Genomic DNA, 5,205 nt, shown 5'->3' with positions numbered 1-5,205 from the left:
ACTTCCCCCCTCCCCCCACCTTCCTCCCCCCCTGGCAGTGGTGAGTGCGCTTGTTCAGCGGGACTTGTCCCATAGCGCTCCAGTCTCTCCACCTCCACAAGAGGTCACAGCTTGCTGGGCATGTGACACTCACACACCGCTGGCATGCAAGGTCCATACAGTGGTCTCAAAGTTCCTGTTTTTCCAGAATGCTCTTTGGGCCTTTAACCCATGTTCTTAACACTTACTTGATGCAGTTCTAAGTCCAATCCATCCTCCTGGGTGGGCAAGGGGTTGTCCACAGGAAAAGTGCCCCCAGCGCGGGAGCTCAGGCCCCGGTGCTGGCGGAAGGCCAGCATGGCCACCACAGCCAGGCTGCGCAGTGAAGGTCAGCCGCCGTGTGCCTGGGGGGTCTGCAGGGCTGGGAGGACCAGGCCGCCTCCTGGCACTGTCCACGCTGAGATGCACTGGCAGAGGCAGAGCCCCTGAGACCGCGGCTGGGACTACGTTGGGGGAGGGCGGGCTCCCCCTCGCGGACCAGGCAGAGCTGTGAGCACGGTGAGAACAGTCTCGGTGACGGACGGGCCTGAGCTTCGCGCTCCAGTTCCTTCCTCATCCGCAAAATGGGGACAAAGCCAGCAGCTTAAACCCATCCCGGCCCCCAGTGGCCTCGGCGTTGTGTGGGGAGCTTCCCTGGGCTGAATCTCGGTCTAATTTCCACGGCTCCTCCCCTCACTGCCCAGGCGATGCTCATGGAAGGGACGTCAGGACGGTGGGTGGGAACGGAGCTGGAACCGCCCCGGCTGTTACACCTGCTGCTTCAGTGATGGAGACTGCACGAAGTGGAGCGCAACCGAATCCGGCCCGCGGGGAACCACGAGCACGAGCACGGGATCTGCTTCAGACTTCCCTCCGGGAACCACGCGAGCAAGCCGAGCGCAGGGAAATAGTTTACAAACAGCAAGAAAAAGACTCCCAGGATCCTATAGCCAGGGAGATTATCCCGCAACAGCCAGGGAGAAATAAAGACTTTCCGAGACAAACAAAAACCGAGGGAACTTTGCGCGGGCAGACCTGCCTTGCAGGAAACGTTGAAAGGCGACCTTCGCGGAGAACGGGAAGTGATAGGACAGCAGGAGCTGGAGCCCTTGGGGGGACGCGGGGAGCGGAGGGCAGGAAACAAAGGCGAAGCGAAACCTCTTGTTTTCCTTAGTCTTACGTGATCTAAGAGATGCCTGTCGGCTCCAAACAGTAACAGCAGCATGGTGCTGGGTGGCTGTGGCCTACGGTGTCACGAGGGACACTGTGGCAGGGGTCGCTCTGTGACAGAGGCCCCGCATCGCGCGGGGCGTGCTGCGGCGTCATGTGAAAGGACACTTGGATTGGTCGTCAAAGCGCATTGGCATTCTAGGGCGACAAGCGGAAAAGTGAAAAAGAGTTGATCTGCTAAGAGAGGAGAAAAGAATGAAGCGATGTAAAATGTCCAGTTAAAACCAAGAAAGCCAGAAAAAGAGTGGCAGACAAAAAAAAAAAAAAAAAGAACAAGGCCAACAAATAGAAAACAGTCACAAATGCAGCAGGTATGAATCCAACTGTATCAATAACGGCTTTGAACATCAATAGTGTGAATACACCAATTAAAAGACAGACTGACAGAGTGAGTAATGAAACAAGGCCTAACTGGATGTTGTCTACAAGAAACTCACTTTAGGGACGAAGACATTAAAAGGAGAGGGGCGGAGGAAGACGGACCTCGACTCCAACCAGCAGGGAGCAGGCGCGGCCGTTCCAACTGTATCAATAACGGCTTTGAACATCAATAGTGCGAATACACCAATTAAAAGACAGACTGAGAGAGTGAGTAATGAAACAAGACCTAACTGGATGTTGTCTACAAGAAACTCACCTTAGGGACGAAGACATTAAAAGGAGAGGGGCGGAGGAAGACGGACCTCGACTCCAACCCGCAGGGAGCAGGCGCGGCCGTGTTTACTTCAGACCGAGCAGAGTTCAGACCCCGGGTAGTTACGGAAGGAAAAGGGCGTTGCCTGGCGACAAGCGCTCAGTTCTCTAGGAAGACGTAACAGTCCTTGATGTGTGTGCACCTAACAACAGAGCGTCAAAACGCACGAGGCGAAAACCGAGACTGGCAAGGGAGACGGGCGAGTGCACCACAGCCGGCGGCGATTTCAGCACCCCGGCAGGAGTGGACAGATCCAGGGTGAGGATGCGGCTGCGCTCAACGGCACCACAGTCCCCCGGATCTAGGTGACACAGACTATTTCGCTTCTCGAGCTCACACGGAGCACGCGCCAAGACCGCATTCTGGGCCATGAAACACGTCTCAGTGCGTCGAAAGCTGCACGCTAAGGATGCTCTCAGACGCGGTGGGAGCAGGCTGGAAATCAACGATAGAAAGATAAAGGGGACACCCCAAAACACTCGGATGTTAAAGGACACACCCATAAATAATGCATGAGTCAAAGAAGTCTCGACGTGAATTTTTAAATATACTTAACCAAATTAAAATGAAAATACGCCTTATCGAAATTTGTGGAATACTGTAAAAGCAGTGTTTAGAGGAAAATTTATAGCATTGAATGTATATGTTAGAAAAAAGATATAAAATCAATAATCTAAGCTTCTACCTCAGTAAACTAGAGAAAGAACAATATAAACCTAAAATAAGCAGAAGAAAAAATAATAAAAATCAGAGCAGAAATCATGAAATTGAAAATGAGAAAATAGGAAAAAAATCAATGAAACCAAAGGCTGGGTTTTGTTTTGTTTTCGTTTTTAAAAATATCAATAAAATGGATAAACTTCTAGCCACACTAACCAAGAAAACAAGTGAGAAGATAAAAATTACTAAAATCAGAAATGAGGGGGGATGCTAACACTTATTATATAGACATTAAAACGATAAAAAAATATATTTGAACAACTCTATGCTCACAAATTTGATAACTGAAATAAAATGGACCAAATCCTTAAAAGGCACAATCTACCAAAACTCACAAAAGAAAAAATAGAAAATCAGTAAAGCCCTGTATCTTTTAAAGAAATTGAATCAATAATTAACAGTCTTCCAAAACAAAACAAAACAAAAACTAAGGTCGGATGGTTTCGCCTAAAACAAAACAAAAACTAAGGTCGGATGGTTTCGCTTGTGAATTCTACCAAACATTGAAGGAAGAAATGATACCAGTACAATCTGTTCCAGAAAACAAAAGCACAGTGAACACTTTCTAATTCATCCAATAAAGCCAGCATTACCCAAATGCCAAAACCAGATAAAGGCATTATAAGAAAGGGAAACTATAGGCCAATAAATCTCTCTCATGAATATAGATGCAAAAATCATTAACAAAATATTAACAAACAGAATCCAACAACATATAAAAAGAATTATACATCACAACTGAGTGGGATTTATTCCAGATATACAAGTCTGGTTCAACAGCTGAAAATTAATCAATGCAATCCATCAAAACAGGCTAAAGAAGAATCACATGATCATACTGATAGATGCAGAAAACGCATTTAAAAAAATCCAACTCCCATTCAAGATACAAGCTCTCAGCAAACAAGTAATTGAACTTCCTCAATCTGGTAAAGAACATCTACACAAACTACAGCTGACATCGCACTTAACGTGAGAATACATGCCTCCCCGTAAGGTCAGGAACAAGGCAAGGACGACCCCTCACAGTTTATCTTCTACATCATACCAGAAGTCCTAGCTAATGCAATAAGACGAGAAAGGTGTACATATTGAGAAGGAAGAAACGCAACTGTCTTTGTTCACATGTGATCATGATTGTCTATATAGAGAACCTGAAACAGGTGACAAAAAATTCTGATGAATGAAATCAAAGATCTGAATAAATGCGGAGCTATTCTATGTTTGTGGTTGGAAGACTCAATATTGCCGAGATGTCAGTTCTTCCCAACACAAGCCCATCAAAATCCCAGCAAACTTGTGGATATCAACAAATGGATACTGAAGTTTATATGGAGAAGCAAAAGACCCAGAATAGCCAACAAAATATTGAAGGGGAAGAACTAAGTCGGGAGGCTGACACTACCTGACTTCAAGACTTTCTATAAAGCTGGGTGGTACTGGTGTAAAGTACATAGATAGATCAATGGAACAGAATAAAGAGCCCAGAAATGGACCTACACAAATATATTCACCTGATCTTTGACAACGGAGCAAAGGCAATTCAATGGGAAAAGGACAACTTTTTCAACAACTGTTACTGAAGCAACTGAACATTCATGTGCAGGGGAAAAAAATCTAGACACTGGCCTTTCACAAAACTCAATGATCATAGACTTATCTGTGAAATATGAAACTGTAAACTCTCACTGTATAACAGAATATCTAGGTGACCTTGGGTTTAGAGATGAATTTTTGGATACAGCACCAAAAGCATAATCCATAAAAGAAAACATTGATAAGCTGGACTTCGTTAAAATCAAACACTTCTGCCCTGTGAAAGACACTGTAAAGAGAATGAAAAGACAAGTCACATACTGGGAGAAAACACCTGCAAAAATACATATATGTTAAAGACTTGTATCTGAAATATACAAAGAAATCTTGAAACTCAACAGTAAGAAAACAATCTAATTACAAAATGGACCAAAGATCAGAACCTCACCCATGAAGGTGGCAAATAAGCAAATGAAAAGATGCTCCACATCATGTGTCATCGGGGAGATACAAATTAAAACAACGATGAGAGACCAGGGCACGCCTACTAGAATGGCTAAAATCCAACACTGACGACATCAAATGCCAACTAGGATGTGGAGCCACAGGAACTGTCACTCACTGCTGATGAGAATGCAAAATGAGACAGCCGCTCTGGAAGGCAGTTTTGCAGTTTCTTACTAAGCTAGGCATAGTCCTGGACTCCAGTTATCACGCTCCAAGTGGCATGGCTGGAGCACCGCCCATCCCCTCCCAGCACGCTCTCCATTGGCTGCTCCACCAAAGGACCGCACTTCTATTGGCTGAGGCTCTTGCTGGGGAGGGCCTAGTGCCGGTAGGGGGCGGGGCCCCTCAAGCCCTCCTATAACAGCCGCCGCGAGGAGGCGGGGCAGGATGACGTCATCGAGCAGGGCCACGGGCATTGGGCGCCATCTTGAAAAGGGAAGAGTCCCACCTCCCCGGCTGCCGGCTGAGGTGCTCGCGTGGCGGCGTCGCGGCGCGCGCCC

The sequence above is a fragment of the Pteropus alecto genome, unplaced genomic scaffold (genome assembly GCF_000325575.1).
Source record: "Pteropus alecto unplaced genomic scaffold, ASM32557v1 scaffold74, whole genome shotgun sequence".
NCBI classification, from domain to species: Eukaryota; Metazoa; Chordata; class Mammalia; order Chiroptera; family Pteropodidae; genus Pteropus; species Pteropus alecto.
The sequence above is the reverse complement of the archived record's forward strand: the minus strand, read 5'-3'. Positions refer to the sequence as shown.